The sequence below is a fragment of the Ipomoea triloba genome, chromosome 4, assembly GCF_003576645.1.
Source record: "Ipomoea triloba cultivar NCNSP0323 chromosome 4, ASM357664v1".
NCBI classification, from domain to species: domain Eukaryota; kingdom Viridiplantae; phylum Streptophyta; class Magnoliopsida; order Solanales; family Convolvulaceae; genus Ipomoea; species Ipomoea triloba.
Genome location: NC_044919.1, coordinates 20,931,933 through 20,956,756, shown reverse-complemented (window position 1 = coordinate 20,956,756; position 24,824 = coordinate 20,931,933). Strand labels below are relative to the sequence as shown.

Genomic DNA, 24,824 nt, shown 5'->3' with positions numbered 1-24,824 from the left:
ATAATTGAAAACCACTCTTTATATCCTACTTATGGTGTGTGCGTAGTAGTGTGCAATAGAGAGTGGTCTATTGTGCAAGATCCTTATTAATACGAAATGGTGAATTAATGGATTAGGGGTGTGTGCTATTGTGTGCATAGTAGTGTGCAATAGATAGTGGTCTATTGTGCAAGATCCTTATTATACGAAATGGTGAATTAATGAATTAGGGGTGTGTGCTAGTGTGTGCGTAGTAGTGTGCAAGAGAGAGTGCTCTAGTTTGTTAATTGACTTTTTTTTATAAAAAAAAAAATCTAATATGCTCTAGTTCGTTAATTGACTTCCTTTTATTCACTTGTAACTTTGGTGAGGAGTTTCTGGATACTATGATATGTGCAGTCATGTATGCTCTACTGTGCAATTGTCAAGCTTATCCTAGTTTGTTAACTCCCTTGCTCTAGTTTGTTAATTTCCTTTTATTTTTTTAAATGTATAATATGCTCTAGTTCGTTAATTCACTTGTAACTTTGGGAGGGGGGGGGGNTGGGGGGGGGGGGGGGGTTATGGGTAATCTGATATGTGCGGTCATCAAGCATGCTCTTCTGTGCAATTGGCTAGTTTGTTCATTAATTGAAAATTTCTGTGGTAGTGTCACAGTTGATAAAGTAGTCATGCGTCCCCAGTGGTCGCTAGGAACAAAGGCTGAGGAAAACGTTTAAAAGGAACAAGGGAGATTGCTGCCGGTTTGAAAAAAACGAGGTGAAAGGACATGCCGCTACATGTGGAGAGGCAAATGGCCATGATAGTCGCAACTGCGCGTTACGCAAGAAGAAATCAAAAGATAAGGGGTGTGGTTATGATTCTAAGTAGATTTGTGTGATTTTTTTTTTAATAAACTTGCACGGATTAAGATCTAATGTTGGTCTTGTATTTGCCAACAAAAAACATTGTTTATTAATAAATTAATTTTGTTTGGCGTTTATTGTAATCATATCTCGAATTGTGATTAAGACATTGTATCGTATAAGCTTTTCAACACTACTAATTGGTAAGGGGTGGACATATGCGCACAAACGAGTGTTGCATAAGCGATTGGGTTTGGGGGTGGGGTGGGGGGGGGGGTTGAGGCAATAGTAATTTGACTTGTGAGCACATAATAGTATGAGTGTTACACAACTTATTTGTAGCGGGTGCATAGAATGTCCCACTGGATAGTGCATATGCAATTAATCCATAATGTTATAAGATTAATAAATATTTTTTTTGGGTATTTTAGTGCATTAGTAAACATACATACATGCACAGACAACATTGCATTGTTGCACAGACAACATTGCGTTGTTGCACAGACAATAGCGTTGTTGCACAGACAATATTCCGCAAAGACAATACTGTTGCACAGTTGGGTTGTTTAATTATAACCATGATACAAAAATTGTTACCCACATAGAAAAACAACAATGTAAGTTGCACAATAGAACTCGTGAACATGCACAGTTCTTGAAGGCGCACAGTAGCCCACAAAGTGGTGCACATGGTTGCACAATACCAAACCTGGAACAACAAATCTATGTAGTAGCANAAAAAAAAAAAAAAAAAAAAAAAAAAAAAAAAAAAAAAAAAAAAAAACTCTACATAATTGGCAACTACCATGGAGTTGCAAACATAAAAACCCCACGATGCACAATTCAAAATCCCACACGATAGAATTTTTGAAATTCGAATTCCACGATTAACACATGATATGCTCCTAAAAACATACAAATCACCTATAATTAAATTTAATCCAAATAAACAACCATTCAAAAATTACAAATCAACCCTTGGAATTACAGTAGTAAAAAAGTTTTAAAAATAATGACATTAAATCTAAACCTTATGTAGTTCCAAGATCAATGGATCTAGATTGTCCATACGGACTGATGGGGGATGGTGGTCTCACGGGAGCAGTGGCATATATATATACATATATATATATATATATATATATATATATATATATATATATATATATAGAAATCTGTTTAAATATGGTCGCGCCTTCCCGTGACTCACCACAATGAAAATACACAAAACACACCACACACCCAAAATAATGCACCATAATTCCCCTGCCCTTAATGGTGCATTTGCTAACACTATGTGGTGTATATTTGCATACCTAGTGGTGTGTTTTTTGGTGATGTGTACCTAACGGTGCATATTTGTGTGGTGCATTTTCTAACACTGAGTGGTGTATATCTGTATACATAGTGGTGAGGTCGCACTGTTCACACGTTAAGACGCGGCCACACTTGAACTCTACCATATATATATATAATATGGTTCAAATGCGGTTGGGGTGCTTAGGCGCGGTTGTGCGATGAGAGGCGAGCCATTGGTCTTGCCAAAATCAACGTTTAGGATTAACAATGTTAAAAATGTGGCTAAGGATCATGTGGTACAGTGGCACTAAGTTGCTCCCTCATTTGGGAGGTTGTGGGTCCGAGCTTCAGTGGGCGATATTGACTCTTTGTGCTTCAATAGGTTGTGAAAGTAGTTATGAACATATACTGCATTTAAATATGGATTTGTAGAGAAAATCTTAAGAAGGAAAATAACGCATCTTGAGAATGGAAACAATGTACCTTAAGAAGGAAAACTACGCACCTAAAGCTTTAGGCCGGCGCACCTTAAGTTTCAACAACAGACGCACCTTAAGAAAGAAAACCACGCACATAAAGCTTTAGGTAATCAACGTTTAGGATTAACAATGTTAAAAAAGCGGCCAAGGACCTTGTGGTTTAGTGGCACTAAGTTGCTCCCTCATTTGGGAGGTTGTGGGTCCGAGCCTCAGTGGGGCGATATTGGCTTTTTGTGCTTCAATAGGTTGTGAAAGTAGTTATGAACATATACTGCATTTAAATATGGATTTGTAGAGAAAATCTTAAGAAGGAAAATAGCGCATCTTGAGAATGGAAACAATACACCTTAAGAAGGAAAACTACGCACCTTAAGTTTCAACAACTGACGCACCTTAAGAAGAAAAACCACACACATAAAGATTTAGACGGATGCACTTAAGTTTCAACAACTAACGCACCTTAAACTCAAAAATCACACACCTTAAGTTTGACCCATATAGAAAATGACCAAATTGCCATCGTGTTTTTTTAAACATTTTTTTAATATTACTGACTCTATTACAATGCAGTAAATGTTCATAACTACTTTCACAACCTATTGAAGCACAAAGAGTCAATATCGCCCCATTGAGGCTCGGACCCACAACCTCCCAAATGAGGGAGCAACTTAGTGCAACTGAACCACAAGGTCCTTGACCGCTTTTTTAACATTGTTAATCCTAAACGTTGATTTTAACAAGACCAATGGCTCGCCTCTCATCGCACAACTGCGCCTAATCACCCCAACCGCATTTGAACCGTATTATATATATATATATACGTATACGTACGTATACATACGTATACACATGTATACGTATATATATACACACACATATATATATATATATATATATATGTATATATATATATATGTATACGTATGTATACGTATGTATACACATGTATACGTATATATACACATATATACGTATATATATATATATATATANATATATATATATATATATATATATATATATATATATATATATATATATATATATATATATATATGCCACTGCTCCCGTGAGTCCACCATCCCCCATGAGTCCGTATGGACAATCTAGATCCATTGATCTTGGAACTACATATGGTTGAGATTTAATATCATTATTTTTAAAACTTTTTTACTACTGTAATTCCAAGGGTTTATTTGTAAATTTTGAATGTTATTTATTTGGATTAAATTTAATTATAGGTGATTTGTATGTTTTTAGGAGCATATCATGCGTTATCGTGGAATTCGAATTTCAAAAATTTTATCGTGTGGGATTTTGAATTGTGCATCGATTGGTTTTTATGTGTGCATCTCCATGGTAGTTGCCAATTATGTAAAGTTTTTTTTTTTTTTTTTTTTGCGAATTTTTGTGCAACTACATAGATTTGATGTTCCAGGTTTGGTATTGTGCAACCATGTGCGTATGGCTGGCTGGGGGTTGATCTGTGCACCACTTTGTCGGCTACTGTGCGCCTTCAAGAACTGTGCATGTTCACGAGTTCTATTGTGCAACTTACATTGTTGTTTTTCCATGTGGGTAACAATTTTTGTATCATGGTTATAATTAAACAACCCAACTGTGGTCATTTTCTATATGGGCCAAACTTAAGGTGTGTGAGTTTTGAGTTTAAGGTGTGTTAGTTGTTGAAACTTAAGTGAATCGGTCTAAATCTTTATGTGCGTGGTTTTCTTTCTTAAGGTGCGTAAGTTGTCAAAGCTTAAGGTGCGTCGGCCTAAAGCTTTAGGTGCGTAGTTTTCCTTCTTAAGGTGCATTGTTTCCACTCTCAAGATGCGCTATTTTCCTTCTTAAAATTTTCTCTACAAATCCTGTAACACCCCGACTCGGCTATACCGAACAATCGGAGTAGTTACCGCCACACCTAGACTGAACCCAATCACATTCAGATAGGATTCGATCTAGATGCACAGGCTCAAGATAAGGGAACTGCACTATAACATCATAACCATCAACTTGATATGCATTTGTATAGCATCGACAAAAGGAGTAGCTAAATTAGCTACCAAAATGTACCAAGGTTTTAAATACAGCCCATCAAAAGACTTAAGCTAGACCCGACTTTGCTAGTCATTCTAGAACGGGCATAGCTACAAAAGATATATCTACACAAAAGATCAGACTTGACTCCCCACCCTAGACACTACCTAATCTAACGAGTGGTACACCGGGCCAGTGTAGGTGCCCCAAACGACGTGCCACTCACCCTCAAACCAAGTGATGTGGTCCAGAAACTTGCAGGTATTGATATACATCATCCATTCCTCGTGATAGTCTTGGGGACTCGGGTCCCACGGGTATGGATAGCGAACAACAAACTCGAGAGGGTCGCTATCGGGTAAAACCTCTATGGGGTAAAACCCATAACTAGCCTGGATGACGTCAAAAGGACACAACGGTTCGACAGGGGCCGGGAACCAAATGGTACCGCTGGTGAGACAGCAGTGGGAGCAGGATCGGGAGTACAAGTCAGCACAGGAGGATCTGGTGCATAGCCGGGTGCGTACGGGTCACCATCAAGTATGTACTGGGCGTAACCATCGTAATCTAGGACCGGGAACTCAAACTCCGATGGATCGGAGTCCGCTGGGCTGCATGAGCCCACACTAGATTCCATCTGATAAAGGACACAATGAAGTGTAGTTAGCACGACGGCTAAGTAAGGAAATCCATTGTCACTCGAAAGTAAACAAAGGTTTCAAAAACCACATAATACTCAGAAAATGGTAAACTTTACCCATCAGTTGCCATCTACCTACAATCAGATTAACAACAAAAGACAGTATAGTCTAGTATATGAGTGACATCAGCATGTAATACTTTCATCTCCGAGAATTCCATCATTTAATTCAAAATAGAGAGTTCAACAACACACTTTATTGTTCGGAATTTCGTGATATTTTATTCTGCGATCTAGTTACGGAGTAACTAGATTTGCATAGTTAGTAAAGTTTTACTTAGTTTCCCCCTAGGATAAACGTAAGGCAAATTTGGAACAAGTTCAAGAACCTCGGGCCACGGCACTCATGCCTCCCGCAGGTCACCGTCTCAATAACTTTGGGGCCACGGCTCACAAGCCTCCCGCAAAGTCAAACATCTCAATAACTTCCGGGCCCCGGCTCGCAAGCCTCCCAAGAAGTCAAACATTTCAATAACTTTCGGGCCACGGCTCCCGCAGGCCTCTCGTAAAGTCAACGTTTCAATAACTTTCGGGCCACGGGTCCCACAGGCCTCCCGTAAAGTCAACATTTCAATAACTTTCGGGCCACGGCTCCCACAGGCCTCCCGTAAAGTCAACATTTCAACAACTTTAGGGCCCCGGCTCGCAAGCTTCCCGTAAAGTCGAACATTACAATAACCATTATCCAGAACTAAGGTTTCGAACATTCTTTCTCCCTTGGGTTTAATTAGTATATTCACATGATGACTCAAACGATCATTCTCATCTAAGATATTTCCAAAATACCCATATTTGTCCAAGACTTTGCAACATGAAATTTTCAAGCGACAAGGTCACACTTGTTCCTTAAAAGCACAATTTTTCCCAATTTGATGAACATAATTTTACAAAATAATATTTGAGCTTTCAAAAATAGACTCGGTTGCCCGTAGGCCTTCCAAACATCATAACACTCGGGAGCAAAAACATCGGAAGAAGATTCGGTAGAAAACGAGTCCGCGTCACGCGAACTCGCGGTTGTTCGCAGCGACGGACGCACGGCGGACGCGTGCGTCCGGGCCGCGTCCGCACGTTCGGCAAATGACGCCGAAAATCTGGGCGCCACGGACGCGCGTCCGTGGTGGCGTCCGGCCTCTCGGCTGCGACGCCGAAATCCTGGGCGCCGATGGACGCGCGTCCAAGGCTGCGTCCATCCGATTCTGCCAACTTCGGGCAGCAAAAACTGGGTTGTAGCGTCCCGTTTTTCCACTATTTTCCCCAGTATAAGCCTATATGAACGTAAACACAACATATACATGCATAAATTAACTATGAACATGCATACAAAAATTACCAAAAAATCAAGGTGTAGTTTCTTTGAGCCAACTTGTAGATCCATAACTTAACACATAATTTTCAAATAAAAATCCTAGTCACATAATTTACTAGCATTTGATCACCTTCAAGTGACTAAACCAACTTAAGGGATTCCTTACCTCCCAAGTAGATTTTAAAACCGTAGAAAGTTGATGATCTTCTCCTTCAAACCTTTCACCAAAGATCCTAAAAAAAATCACCATAATAACAACATTTTCATGAATCCTTAGTTTAAACTTAAGTTCTAGGAAGGATTCTAGTCATATTAACCGAGCAAATCCAAAGTTTTTACCTATAATAGAGCACTTGAGTTGGAGAGAAAGCTATGGAGTCCTTGATCACAATGTAGAAGAATGAGGTTTCCTTGCTCTTCTTTTTCCTTATGATTTTCGAAAATAGGAGGTGAGAGAGAGATGATGATGGGAGGTTGGCTTGAAGATTAAGAAACAAGTATACCATCCCATACCTCTTATGACATTGCATTAATTAAATTACCATGTGGTAATTAAGGATGACACTTGTCAAATTCTCATGGTAGATCCTTGAAGAATAGAACTTATTTTGCCAGTTTGGGGTTAGATCAGATAAAAGTTCGGAGGGTCATAACTCAATTCGGGAAAATTCTAACACCAAAATTATCCTAAAAATAATCCCGTAATTAACCGCTAAAATCTGGAATTTTTCGATATTCCGTGAAAATACAGGTACGGAGGTCCGTAACAATCTCACTCTTACAGTCCGTTTAAATTTCTCTTGAACTAAGTAGAAAGTTCAGGCTTAATCGTATCATACTTAGTAATCCACTTTCTAGGAGGAATTCGAACTGTATATGCATCCTTTAAAATTTTACGGTTCGTGACCGGTACGTAGATCGCAGCTTATTAATAACTAGTCTCAAAAAAAAAATCCTTTGAAATACCGAGAGACCTTCTCATAAATGTCCTAGCTAAAAAAAAAATTCTCGAACCTGAACTCTGTCGGAAAAACCGAGGGGTCACAAATCCATATTTAAGTTAATCCAGCTTAAGGTGCGTAGATTAGAAATTTAAGGTGCATCAGTTTAAACTTTTTTTCAAAAAGAATAGATCACCGCACAAACGCATGGGAACCCTTGCATACGCCTGAACCCTTCCTTAAACCCTTCCTTATATATATACACACACACACACACACACACACACACACACACACACACACACACGCACATGCACACACACACATAAGTAAATTATCCGTGCGATGCAGGGATAACATTTTTTTATTATATATTTAAACAATAAAATTAAAGGTGAAGTTATAAATAGTTATAATTTTATAAGTGTACATTTATTTGATTATAAGATAAATGCATCGTTTGTTTGTAATTATTTTTAAAATAAATATAGGAAAAATGTAAAATAATTTTAAAAAGCATTAAGATGTGAAAAGAAAATTGAAATCATTACTGTATTTTAAAGTTGTTTTAAATTACCTGATTTAAAACTGTTTTGTTCGCATAACTGATTTCATTAATTTTTTTATTGTAAAATAAATATGTTTGAAAGGTAAAAAATTAGGTAGTACTCTGGAATTAAAAATAGTTGGAATTAAAACATGATGAATTTCATTACTACTCTAGTAAATTTTCTTTAGAAAGTAAAGAAGATAATAAATTTAATAAGAATTATAATATTTAAATATGATTTTATAATGTATTAAAACTTTTAAAAATTTTGAAAGATTTCTTTGTATACAATGTTTGCTGTTGAAGTTGTTTTGTTGCTTTCACTGTCACAAATCAATATTTTCAACTCATTTGGAGTAGTGACCCTTGAAACTGCAACATATAATTGTCCATGACTAAAGAAAGTTTTTTTTTCAAGAATATGCCTACATGAGAAAGCGATTAACCTTGACTCTTAATCGTCATTGCATATGAGACAATTAAAAGGAATTTTCTTCTTTGATATTTAAAAGGCAACATTAAGTCCAATGGGGTTAATGACATTCTTGATATCAGTACTTTCTCACTTGCACAACTTCCAGACAATACCTTTGCTTTGACAACATGGTTTTCAAGTTCAGTAATAATGGCCATCCTTGTGTCATTGCATAAACTAATTGAGTGGTCAATGTTTCTTAAAAGCATAACCAGAGTGCCATCTTTCAATGTCAATTCACGATTGGGTATACCTGAACACTGGATTCCATTTAAAAGTTTTGGAGTGTGAACATCAGCTAACATATCAACATTAGAATCTGATTTGCATGTACTATCACAACTCAAATATGTACTTCCTTCAAACTTGTTTAAAGAACTCATATATTCATTTATAGAATGTAGCATGCCAAGGGTTGGTGCCAATATCGCCCTGTTTTGTAAGTACAATGGATCATCAAGGATACTTGAGAATGATAGATACGTGCTTTCCACAATTTTTTTAATGGGATCTGTAGAATACTATAACAGTATGTCTTCACGTATCTCTATGTACTCGCATTCATCTATTTGCTCTTCTATTTTTCCATGTCCTATGTTTGCAATTTATTCAAAAAATTATTTTAGTTGTACATAATTATTATTTGAGGTTGAGTTTTGGAGTCGCATATTCTTGGTCAAATGTAGGGCTTTACAATATTTCCACAGGTAAGATGCATTTATTATTGCATGCACAATATCTTGCCTAGTTCCTTTTGGTATAACTAGTAAAATCTGTCTAAAGTCTCCACCAAACACAACTATTTTTCCTCTGAAGGGTACGTCTAGCCCCTGTGGGTTGTTGAAATGCAATATATCACGCAAGCTTCTATCCAAAGCTTCAAAGCAATGTTTGTACATCATTGACACTTCATCTCAAATTACAAGTCGGAATCTAATAATGAGTTCTGGTACTTGGCTACCTTGTTCCTGTTACAAGTAGAATCCTTAGTTGGGTTTTGTAGGATTGCAAACCTTGAATGTGCAGTTCTCCCCCCAGGTAGTAAGAGCGAAACTATACCACTTGAAGCAACATTCAGTACTATATATCCGTTTGACCTTAATGCTGCTGATAGTGTTTTCCAGACAAATGTCTTTTCAGTCTCGTGCCACCTATATTTGCGTCTACATCACTAATTATTGTGTTATAAACACCGTGTTGCTCGGGTTTCAGATTGCAAACCAGTCTTGTATGCTCTTCTTGCATTTCTATTTTGTCATATCGCAACTCATTTGCACCATTCGATTTATTGAACTGGATACCCACTCAATGTCTGGAAGTGACATTTGTACATAATCACGCAAACTCTTTCCACATCGTCTCAACAGTTTCTCAATCTCAACTAATGCATGGTTCTTTATTTCATCCTCAGTCATGATCAAATCTATACATTATTAAAAACATAATTATCAAATGTATTAAGATATTATAACTAATTCTCCTATTTGGTCTGTAACACCCCGACTCGGCGGTACCGAACAACCGGAGTAGTTACCGCCACACCTAGACTAAACCCAATCACATTCAGATAGGATTCATTCTAGATGCACAGGCTAAAGATAAGGATACTGCAGTATATCAACATAACCACCAAAATAAAATGCATTTTCGTAGCATTAATAAAAGTGTAGCTAAACGAGCTACCAAAAGGACCAAGGGTTTAAAATACAGCCCATCAAAAGAGTTTAGTTAGACCCGACCTTGATAGTCATCCTAGAATTAGCACCGCTACAAAAGATATATGTACACAAAAGAACTGACTGGACTCCCCACTCTAGACACTACCTAGTCTAACGAGTGGTACACTGGGCCCGTGTAGGTGCCCCAGACGACATGCCACTCGCCCTCAAACCACATGATGTGGTCCAGAAACTTGCACGTGTTCATATACATCATCCACTCATCGTGATAGTCTGGGGTACTTGGATCCCACGGGTAAGGATAGTGGACCACAAACTCGAGAGGGTCGCTACCGGGTAGGACCTCTATGGGGTAGAACCCATAGCTAGCCTGAAGAACATCGAACAAACACATCGGCTCGACAGGAACGGGGGACCAAACCGGTACCACCGGTGAGACAGTAGTAGGAGTAGGCTCAGGAGTACAAGTCCGTACAGGCGGATCTGGTGCGTAGCCTGGGGCGTATGGGTCTCCATCAAGTAGATAGTGGGCATAATCATCATAGTCAAGTACTGGGAACTCAAACTCCGAGGGGTCGGAGTCCTCTGGGCTCCAGGAGCCCACACTAGATTCCATCTGATAAAGGACACAATGAAGTGTAGTTAGCACGACGGCTAAGTAAGGAAATCCATCGTCACTCGAAAGTAAACAAAGGTTTCAAAAACAACATAATATTCCGAAATTATAAACTTTACGCAACGGTTGCAATCTACCTGTAATCAGATTAGCAACAAAAAAAATAATAGTACAATATAGTATATAAGTGACATCAGCACATAATACTTCCATTTCCTAGAATTCCATCATTTAATTCAAAAGAGTTTAACAACACACACTTTACTATTCAACTCTGGTGACATTTTACTCTGCGATCTAATTACGGAGTAACTAGATTTTATAATTAGTGAAATCACTTAATTTCTTTTTGGATAGATATAGTGTAATCTTAGAATGGTTTCAAGAACCTCGGGCCGCGGCACTCATGCCTCCCGCAGGTCAAATGTCTCAATAATTTCATAACTCCTTCTCTTCTCAGCGAATAGACTTCGCTCTGCAGTATGAATTGATCATACAAAAACATTTCAATAACTTTCTCTCTTCTCAGCGAATAGACTTCGCTCTGCAGTATGAATTGATCATACAAAAACATTTCAATAACTTTCTCTCTTCTCAGCGAATAGACTTCGCTCTGCAGTATGAATTTGATCATACAAAAACATTTCAATAACTTTCTCTCTTTTCAGCAAATAGACTTCGCTCTGTAGTATGAATTGATCATACAAACCTCGGGCGGTGGCATTTCCAGCCTTCCCGCAGGTCTCCTTATCCCAACCTGTGGCATTTCCAGCCTTCCCGCAGGTCTCCTTATCCCAACCTCGGGCCATGGCACTCCAGCCCTCCGTCTCCTTATCCCAACCTCGGGCCATGGCACTCCAGCCCTCCCGTAGGTCCACCCTTATTCCAACCCCGGGCTGTGGCATTTAAGCCTTCCCGCAGGCCCCCACCTTATTCCAGAAATTAAGGGTTGCAAACATGATTCTTTATTTTCCTCGAGTTTAATTAGCATATTCACAAGATGACTCAAAACAATCATACTTGTTCAATTGTGTTTCCAAAATACACATATTGGTTAATGATTTTCCACCATGAAAATCCAAGTGACAAGAGCCACAATTATTTCTTAAAACACAATTTTTCTCCAAGTTAATAGATATAATGCACAAAAAAAATATTCGAGCTTTCAAAAATTTACTCGGTTGCCCGTAGGCCTTCCAAACATCGTAACGCTCGGGATTAAAACATCGGGGAAAAGTTCGGTCGAAAACGAGTCCGCGTCGCGCGGACTCGCAGTTGGCCGCAGCTGCGGACGCGTGCGTCCGAGCCGCGTCCGCTGCTTCGGCATTTCTCGCCGAAGTCTGGACGCCACGGACACGCAGCGGACGCGCGTCCGTGGTTGCGTCCGGCCTTTCGGCTGTGACGCCGAAGGCTCTCCCACGATGGGCGCGCGGTGGACGCGCGTCCACTGCCGCGTCCATCCGATTCTGCCCCCTTCGGGCCGCACGAACGGGGTTGTAACGACCCGATCTTCCACCATTTTCACATGTATAAGCATATATGGCCCTAACATAACATATACATGCATAAAGTAACTGTGAACATGCATACTAAAATTTTCCAAAAATCAAAGTATAGTCTTTTGAGCCAACTTGTAGATCCATAATCTTAACACAAAATATTTTCATATAAAATTCCTAGTCACGTAATTTACTAGCATTTGATCACCTTCAAGTGACTAAGCCTACTTAAGGGATTCCTTACCTCTTTAGAAGATTTTAAAACCGTAGAAGTTGATGATTTCCTCCTTCGAACCTTTCACCAAAGATCCTAAACAAAATCACCATAATAACAACATTTTCATGAACCTTTAGTTTACACTTAGGTTCTAGGAAGGATTTAACCGAACAAAACCAAAGCCTTACCTATACTAGAGCACTTGAGTTGAAGAGATGCTTAGGGAGTTCTTGATCACAAAGTAGAAGACTAAGTTTTTCTTTCTTCTTCTTTTTCCTTATGATTTTCGAAATTATGGGAGATGAGAGAGGGGATGATGGTGAGTTTTGCTTGGTGTTTAAGAAACAAGTGCAACATTCCCATACCTCTTATGACATGCATTAATTACCTCCACCATGTGGTAATTAGGAGTGCCACATGTCAACTCCCCATGGTAGCTCTTGAAGAGTAAAAATTCATTTTGCCAGTTTGGGGTTAAATCAGATGAAAGTTCGGAGGATTATAACTTAATTCGGGAAAATTCTAACACCAAAATTATCCTAAAAATAATCCCATCGATAACCACTAAAATTGGGAATTTTTTCAGTATCTCACGAAATATAGGTACGAAGGTCCGTAATAATTTTACCCTTACAGTCCGTTTAAATTCTTACTTGAACTAACTAGAAGTTCAGGCTTAATCGTATCATACTTAATAATCTAATCTCTAGGAAAATTCGAACTGTATAAGCATCCTTTAACATTTTACAGTTCGTGACCGGTACGTAGATCGCAGCTTATTAATAACTAGTCTCAAACAAAAAAAATTTTCTTTCGAACACCGAGAGACCTTCTCATAAATTTCATAGCTTAAAAAAAATATATTCTCGAACCTTAACTTTGTCGGAAAAACCGAGGGGTTACATGGTCGATATAAATTGAAAGGAAAATTNGCAGGTCTCCTTATCCCAACCTCGGGCCATGGCACTCCAGCCCTCCCGTAGGTCCACCCTTATTCCAACCCCGGGCTGTGGCATTTAAGCCTTCCCGCAGGCCCCCACCTTATTCCAGAAATTAAGGGTTGCAAACATGATTCTTTATTTTCCTCGAGTTTAATTAGCATATTCACAAGATGACTCAAAACAATCATACTTGTTCAATTGTGTTTCCAAAATACACATATTGGTTAATGATTTTCCACCATGAAAATCCAAGTGACAAGAGCCACAATTATTTCTTAAAACACAATTTTTCTCCAAGTTAATAGATATAATGCACAAAAAAAATATTCGAGCTTTCAAAAATTTACTCGGTTGCCCGTAGGCCTTCCAAACATCGTAACGCTCGGGATTAAAACATCGGGGAAAAGTTCGGTCGAAAACGAGTCCGCGTCGCGCGGACTCGCAGTTGGCCGCAGCTGCGGACGCGTGCGTCCGAGCCGCGTCCGCTGCTTCGGCATTTCTCGCCGAAGTCTGGACGCCACGGACACGCAGCGGACGCGCGTCCGTGGTTGCGTCCGGCCTTTCGGCTGTGACGCCGAAGGCTCTCCCACGATGGGCGCGCGGTGGACGCGCGTCCACTGCCGCGTCCATCCGATTCTGCCCCCTTCGGGCCGCACGAACGGGGTTGTAACGACCCGATCTTCCACCATTTTCACATGTATAAGCATATATGGCCCTAACATAACATATACATGCATAAAGTAACTGTGAACATGCATACTAAAATTTTCCAAAAATCAAAGTATAGTCTTTTGAGCCAACTTGTAGATCCATAATCTTAACACAAAATATTTTCATATAAAATTCCTAGTCACGTAATTTACTAGCATTTGATCACCTTCAAGTGACTAAGCCTACTTAAGGGATTCCTTACCTCTTTAGAAGATTTTAAAACCGTAGAAGTTGATGATTTCCTCCTTCGAACCTTTCACCAAAGATCCTAAACAAAATCACCATAATAACAACATTTTCATGAACCTTTAGTTTACACTTAGGTTCTAGGAAGGATTTAACCGAACAAAACCAAAGCCTTACCTATACTAGAGCACTTGAGTTGAAGAGATGCTTAGGGAGTTCTTGATCACAAAGTAGAAGACTAAGTTTTTCTTTCTTCTTCTTTTTCCTTATGATTTTCGAAATTATGGGAGATGAGAGAGGGGATGATGGTGAGTTTTGCTTGGTGTTTAAGAAACAAGTGCAACATTCCCATACCTCTTATGACATGCATTAATTACCTCCACCATGTGGTAATTAGGAGTGCCACATGTCAACTCCCCATGGTAGCTCTTGAAGAGTAAAAATTCATTTTGCCAGTTTGGGGTTAAATCAGATGAAAGTTCGGAGGATTATAACTTAATTCGGGAAAATTCTAACACCAAAATTATCCTAAAAATAATCCCATCGATAACCACTAAAATTGGGAATTTTTTCAGTATCTCACGAAATATAGGTACGAAGGTCCGTAATAATTTTACCCTTACAGTCCGTTTAAATTCTTACTTGAACTAACTAGAAGTTCAGGCTTAATCGTATCATACTTAATAATCTAATCTCTAGGAAAATTCGAACTGTATAAGCATCCTTTAACATTTTACAGTTCGTGACCGGTACGTAGATCGCAGCTTATTAATAACTAGTCTCAAACAAAAAAAATTTTCTTTCGAACACCGAGAGACCTTCTCATAAATTTCATAGCTTAAAAAAAATATATTCTCGAACCTTAACTTTGTCGGAAAAACCGAGGGGTTACATGGTCGATATAAATTGAAAGGAAAATTATAAATTCATACCTTGGTAGCCTAATATTTTTCGTTGTCTATACAAAATGTCGTCTGACAACTGTGTCCAACATTTCACCCAAACAAGTTCAGGATGACTTAGAGAATTTGAGGATAACAATGTGGTGAACAAATTTCTCAAGGATTGAGCAGATACCCAATGACTTACTTTAACAATGACATCATATTCTTTGTCATCTTCTAGTAGGCCTAGCATAACAAGCATAACGATAGATACTGTATAGTACTCTATTAACTGTTCTTAAATCTTCATAACACGTAGGACTTCGTATCACATTCAAGAGACATCTCAAGTAATACATTTCAGCACTCCCAGGGGGAACATAGAAAATCGTGAATTATATCTAAAAACAAAATAAGTGTCAATACAGGTTATGTCCTCAGGTTTTTGTCCGTGTTGTTATTGCTAATCTGATTGTACTTTGTGTTATCAATATTGTACATAATATTTTTAAGGACAAAAATGCCCCAGAATATTCTGTTACTGTTAAATACCATTTGTAACTACGTTTCCTCCTTCATCTTCCTTCGTGCGTAAAAGAATATGAAATGTTTCCTCCTTTATCGCAATCAGAGACGTTTCATCCTTCATCCCCTAAGAATCTGAGTCTCAATCTACTACCATAATCAATGGGTTTCCTCCTTTATCGCAATCTGAGACGTTTCCTCCTTCATCTCCTAAGAATCTGAGTCTCAATCTACTATCATAATCAATGGGATAAGTTTCTCCTTCACTTACTTCATTTTCGCCCTAATAGTAAGCACAAATTCCGATCAAGGATTTAAGCAATCAAAGGAGAAAAAATGTAACCCCTCGTCTATTCCGATAAGTTTATGGTTCGAAAAATATTTTTTTTAGGCTATGACATTTATGAGATGATCTCTCGGTACTTCAGAAGGATTACTTTTTTATAAGTGAGACTAATTATTAAAAAGCTGCGATCTACGTACCGGTCACGAACCGTAAAAATTTTTAAGGACGTATATACAGTTCGAATTTCCCTAGGAGATAGATTATTAAGCATGATACGATTAAGCGTGAACTTCCTACTCAGTTCAGTGGAAATTAGACGAACTGTAAGAGTGAAATTTATTACGAACCTCCGTACCACTGTATTTCGCGAGATACCGGAAAGTTCCCAATTTTAGTGGTTAATGACGGGATTATTTTTAGAATAATTTTGGTATTAAAATTTTCCCGAATTAAGTTATATTCCTCCGAACTTTTATCTGATTTAATCCCTAACTGGCAAAGCAAACTTACTCTACAAGGCATACCATGGGATTGTGACAAGTGTCACATTTATTCACCACATAGTAATAAATAATTAATTAAAGGGGAAGAGTATGGGATAAGCTAGCTAAGAAGATTGATCTCCAAGTCTTCCACATCCCTACCATTTTCGAAATTAAGAGAAGGAAAAAGAGAGAAGGAAAATATCATCTTCCTCTTGGATCCAAGAACTCCATAGCTATTTTCTTCAACACAAGTGCTTCCATAATAGGTAAAACTTTGGTTTTATTCAGTTAATATGGCTAGAATCCTTCCTAGAACTTGAGTTTAAACTAAGGATTCATGAAAATGTTGTTATTATGGTGATTTTGTTTAGGATCTTTGGTGAAAGGTTTGAAGGAGAAGATCATCAACTTTCTACGGTTTTAAAATCTACTTGGGAGGTAAGGAATCCCTTAAGTTGGTTTAGTCACTTGAATGTGATCAAATGCTAGTAAATTATGTGACTAGGATTTTTATTTGAAAATTATGTGTTAAGTTTATAGATCTACAAGTTGGCTCAAAAGACTACATCTTGATTTTTGGTAATTTTTGTATGCATGTTCATAGTTAACTTATGCATGTATATGTTGTGTTTACGTTCATTGAGGCTTATACTTGTGAAAATAGTGGAAAAACGGGGCGTTACAACCCAATTTTTGCTGCCAGAAGTTGGCAGAATCGGATGGACGCAGCCTTGGACGCGCGTCCACCGTGTGTCCATCGGCGCCCAGGATTTCGGCGTTGCGGCCGAGAGGCCGGACGCCACCATGGACGCGCGTCCGCTGCGCGTCTGCGGGTGTCCGAGACTACGGCGTCACGGCCGAAAGGCCGGACGCAACCACGGACGCGCGTCCGCTGCGCGTCCGTGGCGCCCAGTTTTTCGGCGTCAATACCGAACGTGCGGACGCCGCTCGGACGCACGCGTCCGCCGCTGCGGGTAACCGCGAGCCCGTGCGACGCGGAGCCGTTTTCGACCGAACTTTTCCCCGATGTCTTTGCTCCCGAATGTTATGATGCTTGGAAGGCCTACGGGCAACCGAGTCAATTTTTGAAAGCTCAAATATTATTTTGTACATTATGTTCATTAATTTGGGGAAAAATTGTGTTTTTAAGAAACGAGTGTGACCCTTGCCACTTGGAATTTCATGGTGAAAAGGCATTAACAACTATGTGTATTTTGGAGATATATTTGGATAAGAATGATCGTTTGAGTCATCACGTGAATATACTAATTAAACCCAAGGACAGAAAGAATGTTTTGAAAACCTTAGTTTCTGGATAATGTTGTTGAGATGTTAACTTTACGGGAGGCCTACGGGAGCCGTGGCCCGAAAGTTATTGAAATGTTTGACTTCTTGGGAGGCTTGCGAGCCGGGGCCCGGAAGTTAATGAGATGTTTAACTTTACGGGAGGCCTGCGGGAGCCGTGGCCCGAAAGTTATTGAAATGTTTGACTTCTTGATAGGCTTGTGAGCCGGGGCCCGGAAGTTAATGAGATGTTTGACTTTACGGGAGGCCTGCGGGAGCCGTGGCCCGAAAGTTATTGAAATGTTTGACTTCATGGGAGGCTTGCGAGCTGGGGCCCGGAAGTTATTGAGACGTTTGACTTTGCGAGAGGCTTATCAGCCGGGGCCCCAAAGTTATTGAGATGTTAACCTGCGGGAGGCATGAGTGCCGCGGCCCGAGGTGCTTGAAAATATTCCAAGTATGCCTTACACTTATCCAGGGGAAAACTAAGTGAATTTTACTAACTATGATAACATAGTTACTCCGTAACTATGTCGAACAATAAGATGCTACGAGTCTTGGACAGTAAAGTGTGTGTGTTGTGAACTCTCTATTTTTGGAATTAAATGATGGAAATTTTCGGAAAAAAGTATTATATGTTGATGTCACTCATATACTCTACTATACTTTCTTCGGTTGATAATCCGATTGCAGGTAGATTTTCAACTTATGGGTAAAACTACAGTTTTCTGAGTATTATGTTGCTTTCGAAACCTTTGTTTACTTTTGAGTGACAATGGATTTTCCTTACTTAGCCGTCGCGCTAACTACACTTCGATGTGTTTACAGATGTTGTCTAGTGTGGGCTCCTGAAGCCCGATGAGCTCTGAATAGGATGGAAGTCGAGGTTGAGGACTACTCTATCCTAGAATAGACACCCTGGAAGAATTATTTCCATATGTACATATTTGGATGTTGATATGGTTATTTGAGGTTATAAGTTTAGCCTTAGCGTTTGGGTATAGGAGAGATACCTAAGCGTGGCGGTAACACCCAGTTTTCTGCTGGTTAGATGCTTCCGCAATGTATTGTATTATTAGGGATTTTGTAATAAATCCAAGATGTGAAAATTGGGGTGTTACAAAAAAACAAGATATTTGAAGCAGCGATTGAGTTGAAGAATTGAAGCAATTAAAGGGGCTCAATGGGTTTGATCATTGATCGCGGCTCAAAGTTCAGGTGGAGTGATGATTGCATGGTTTCTTCTAATTTTATTCGTCAAAGGTAAATTTATTGATTAAAGCCTAATTTTTAAGTAGTTGTTCTGAATCATTGTTATTGGTTGCAAATTAGATGCATTTGTTATATACTGGTTATAATTATCGTAATTGTTAGTCGAAGTATTATGTTTAATAAAATCCATATTTGGAATTCGCGCATACTTGTTCCACTGTGATTGCTTAGAAAGCACATATAAATTTCAGAATTTTTAAATGTTATAAATGGAAGGAATTACTGGGTGTGTAATTTACTTTTATGCTGTATTTGAAAAATCACAATTCTCCCGCTAATGCCTGCCAGATGAAAGTGCAGATTTAGATGACTATTACAATTTACTTATTGTATTTTGTAATGTTTACAAAGGTGTGGAAAAAGGAATTATGTGTGTGCTTAGTTGCAAAACTGTTACATGGATGTCTAATTGCATGGTCCTGGGAAGGGATCATAGTTCTCATTATAGACCATGATCATCACAGATTTTGATCTTAGCATCTTAATGTCTAAACTTGAGGCCGACACTTGATATATTCTACCACTGCATGTGTCTTTCTGGTGGTGACTGAGAAACATGAGAAATATAATAATTTGTGCATTCTGTTTTGAAGTGCCTAACCAGCCATGAAGTCCTACCTGTTTTTTTTTTCTTTTTTTAGTGGTCTGTTGTGCTTTTACATCCATTTTGTAAAGAGTTTCATTCTTTTTTCTGATGTTTTGCTGTTTGGTTGATAGGTACATTTACCTCCCACACTAGCAGGCAATATAAGTCTTCTCCATCTGTAATTGTAATTGGTGGAGGTATTTCAGGCTTAGCGGTTGCACGTGTCCTCCATAATGCATATTTCAAGGTAGATTGAATTCATTTATCTTATCTTCATTGGCTGGAAACTTACTTTTTTTGGGACCAATTTCACTGTAACAAAGGCTATATGGTATTGTACTAGGCGATATTGCTGGAATCAAGAGATAGAATTGGTGGACGTATTCAAACTGACTATTCGTTTGGTTGCCCTATTGACATGAGAGCATCGTGGTAAGTGTTTCTATTACAAAAGTTTTATCAAGAATGCACTTTTCTGCATCTTGACATGTAGGTTCAATGAGCTTGGTTATATAACTACTATTTGATTTAGTTAGGAACAATAAATACTGGATATTTTGTGTTTTGGTGTGCTCCTTTTTATAATTGTTGGCCACAATATTTTATTATATATTTATATTACAGATCACTACCTTAAGAAAGCATATTTTGTTTCAGGCTACATGGTGACAACTCTGTACTGTATGACCATGATCTTGAGGGGTAACTTACCTTTCACCAGATCATCTATGGTATCAGTGCATTACTTGTGCACTTCTAGATCATCTCAGTCAAAGTTTCATTGACACTTTATTATTATTATTATTATTATTATTATTATTATTATTATTATTTACTTTTTTGGTGATTCAGTATCAGTTTTCTTACATAAGAAAGTACTCTTTAGTTGCTATACCCATAGGGTGGCTTAAGCCTAACAGATTGATACAATGAGCCTTGGGTTATTTGCGCCACTATTTTACAATTTTATGCCCTTTGGTATTGATGGCAAGCAAGTCCCTCAACAGTTGTTGAAGTTGGATGGAGATGCATTTAGAAAAATTGTTCCCAAAGAGGTATGTTTTCCTTGAATTATTATTTCTATTTTTTACTTTTATAATCTTCCATGAGCTGTTTTCTTATATTAATTGTGATGATCCGTTTTTGGCTCCTATAGACTGAGAAAGTGAGGGATGAACATAGTCAAGACATGTCAGTTTAGCAAGCAATATCAATCGTACTGGACAGATATCCAGAACTAAGGCAAGATGGACTTGCAGATGAAGTGATGCAGTGGTACATATGCAGAATGGAAGCATGGTTTGCTGCTGCTGCAAACTCAATATCTCTAAAGACTTGGGATCAGGCAAGTTATTGTAAATTGTTTTTTGTTTTTTATTATATTACAATATGATGATTGTATCTCAAATTGAGATAGTTCAATAGTCTAAAAATTTATGATTAGTTGGCAGAAAGGTCAAACTTCTCTCGGCCTCAGACTATTTAAACCTATGGTCCATAGTTGTTGAGATGTTAGCATTTTTTATCAAATAGCCCTGGCTATCATGACCACCTTTTGGTGCAACACTTGAGATAAAGGAGGATGAAATTTTGTTAGGAATCAATTTGGGAGCTTGCTTATTTGATTCTAGGGTGCTTTTTTTTTTATTGAGTTTTGTTTTGTTTCTTTTCCTTTCTTTTTCCTTTTTTTCTTTCTACCATTTTTTTACACTTTTTTCCTTTCATTAAAGTTTATATAACCTTCTCAAATATTCATAATTTATACATGTATGCCTGTCAAGTACTCCGTATAATGTATGTATTCTATTGCCAATGGCCCAATGCTTATGCTAGCTTTTGATTAAGTTCTTTCAAATTCCATGTGCAGAAAAGAGTATGGGATACACAATATATTTTCAATAAATATGATTAGTACTGCATGAGTGCTTATATGATAAATAATGGTACATTATGTGCAGGATAATGTACTTTCTTGTTGCCATGGACTAATGGTTGAAGGTTATTATCCTGTATTACAGACTTGGGCTAAAATTACCTTAATTTATTAAGTATTTTAATACAAAGGTCAAGATTTATTTTATTATTTTTTAGTTCAAACGCGTGCATTTTAAATTAGGATGATATTTTCGTAATTAAAACGCAAAGTGTATCTGTGTTTTATTTGGCTTCAGCATGATATTCTCGTTAATTCATTGTCAATTATTTTCATTTCTATAAAAATCACTACGTTAATTACGAATTAAGTCCGAGAGCTCATATTGTGTTATAGAACAAAAAAAAAATAATTATCATATGTATCTATGGTAAGGTGAAAAGACAAGAAAGGAATTTTGAAAATGAATTGATATTCTTTCATTGCATATGTTGAGTTAATTTGATGAAATAGATTGTGAATTTGTTAATCTACCAAAAAAAAATTCATTCCATATACTATAGAAAGAAAGAAAAAAGATGAGTGAAATGTGCACATACCAATTAACACATTCTTAATTTAAATTTTATTAATGGAAGATACATATTAACTAAATAATGCATGCAGAGTATAGTTGTAATAGAATGTTCAATACATTTACTTAAAATTACAAATGTATATATTCATCATAATGAATTTGCATTTCTTTGTGTAAATTTCAAATACATCAATAAAATAAAATTTACGTGAATATTTATGAAACTTCGTCAACTCAAAAAAAAAGACTTTACAAATACATTTTATCTATTTCAAAATGATTTACTAATCGAACTTAAACATTGGGCACAAGTTTTCGCGCAAAGCGCGTAAAAAAAACTAGTATGATTATAAAAGACAAAACTTTTGCATAAGAATGGAATTTAATTGATGTTAAAAGGTTATTTTGACCAATACTAAGTAAAGTAATGCATAAAAAACATTATCATCATAATATTTGATATTAATATTTGGGATTCTGCTTTTTATTATTAAAAAAAAAAGGAACATTAACCAAGAAAGTGGTCATTAAAATCAAACCAAATTGGCAAATTAATTATAGGTAACTGTAGCTTGCCAATTGAGTGGCTAAAACAGTAAGAGTGGCAAATTAATTTTTCGGTGAGAAAAATGTGTGGATATAAATTAACATTGTGGTGACAATTATTTTCTAGTACATCACATATGAAAAAATGAAAAAGTAAATAAGAATATATAATACCTCCACATATTCAAGAACATATTCTAAGGTTGTTGTGGTGTAAGCTCCTCGGTTATTCTTGACCTCGTAGAGTCGAATCAATCGTACTCTTATTGCCCACGCAGTACTATAGACGTTTAATTTATTGAGTAAAACAAGAGTTGAGGCCATTATGCGCATATTTTTTTAAAATTTAATTCTATTTTTGGTCCTAAATTTATATGTGACAATCCACTTTTAGTCTTTTTTTAATTAGAACATCCACTTTTGGTCCTAGTATTATTGTGGCATGACCATTTTTGGTCCTTTATCAACAAATCAATTTAAATATCGTTAAATACAAGGACATTTCGGTATTCAATTATGAATGTTTTCAAAAAAAAAATAAACATAAAAAATATAGTGGTTCAACATACTTTGTATAAAAAAGATTGAAATGTCTTTATATTTAACGATATTTCAATAATTTTGTTGCTGGAGGACTAAAATTGGTCATGTCACGATAATTCTAGGACCAAATGAGGATGTTCTAATAAAAAAGGACTAAAAGTAGACTGTCACCTATAAATCTATGACCAAAAATGGAATTAACTCTTTTTTTTATTATTATGTGGCTATATGAATTATATTTAGAGAGAGAGGGAGAGAGGGAGAGAGGGAGGGAGAGAGAGCAAATTCCACTTTTAGTGCTCGACTATTGTGACATTGCCACATTTTGTCATATTTTTTTTTTTAATTTTGTCATATTACATCCATGACTATATATATTAACTAGTATTTTACCCGTGCGGTGCACGGAAATTTTTTTTATTATGAACTTAAATAAAAAAATTTAAAACATACAAATATATTAAAATGTACAATATAATAATATAGTTGGATTTTTATATATTTAATCAAGTATCTATTATCGTAACATAAAAAATTAACATTTTGTATGATTAATATAATCTTTATTCATGTAAATATTTATATAAATTTATAGAGAAAAATGTACATAATTAAATTGAATTATTCCTAATCTTATTTCATATATATATTATAATTCTAACAATATGAATAATAACTAAGAAAATTATACTTAGAAATTAAAAAATGTAAATTTTAAATTTTGTATATGTGATTTTAAACTCTAATCAGACACACTTTCTTATATGATTGTGTAATACAGTGTATATACAAATAATATTTATTAATATGTATATATGCAAATTCTATAATATAATTTATGTAATTATAATTTATATTGGTATATTATAATTAAAATAATTAAATTTAGAAATTAAAAAATAGCATTTTAATTTTGTATGATTAATATAATGAATAAGTATATGAATGTATGCATTTTTAAAAATATAAATATTTATGAATACACATTTTGTTAACTTTATAATTTTATTCTTAATTATATTTTATATTTTATTAATTATAATTAAGAAAATTAAATTTACAAATTAAAAGAATTTAATTTTTAAATTTATATGGACTAATGTAGTCCCTAAATATATTACATATTTAGACAAATTTTTAAATATTTTTAAATTTTTAATTAAGAGTATGAGTTTAGACATATTTTAAAATAATTTTTTAATAAGTAACCATTGCAGTAATTAACGTGTATAATTATGCCAGTAATCACAATTCTATTAAAAATGTGTATATATTTTCATATTGTACAAAATACTATAAATATAATATATGTCTACATAAATGGATAAAAATAGAAATTGATAATTTTTTTATTATATAGATATCGATAAATATTATATTTTTTTTTCCTTGCATGAAAACACATTCTTATTTTCAAATTTTACATTGATATTTGAGTTTTCTTTCAAAATATACTTTGGTGTTATTTTAAACTTTGAGTAACATTTGTGTAAGACCATC

General features: G+C 36.4%; 1 pseudogene; it reads left to right on the top strand.

Annotated features, from left to right (window-relative positions):
• The first annotated feature begins 14,746 nt into the window (after positions 1-14,746).
• Positions 14,747-21,833, top strand: LOC116015964 (annotated as a pseudogene).
• The last annotated feature ends 2,991 nt before the right edge of the window (positions 21,834-24,824 follow it).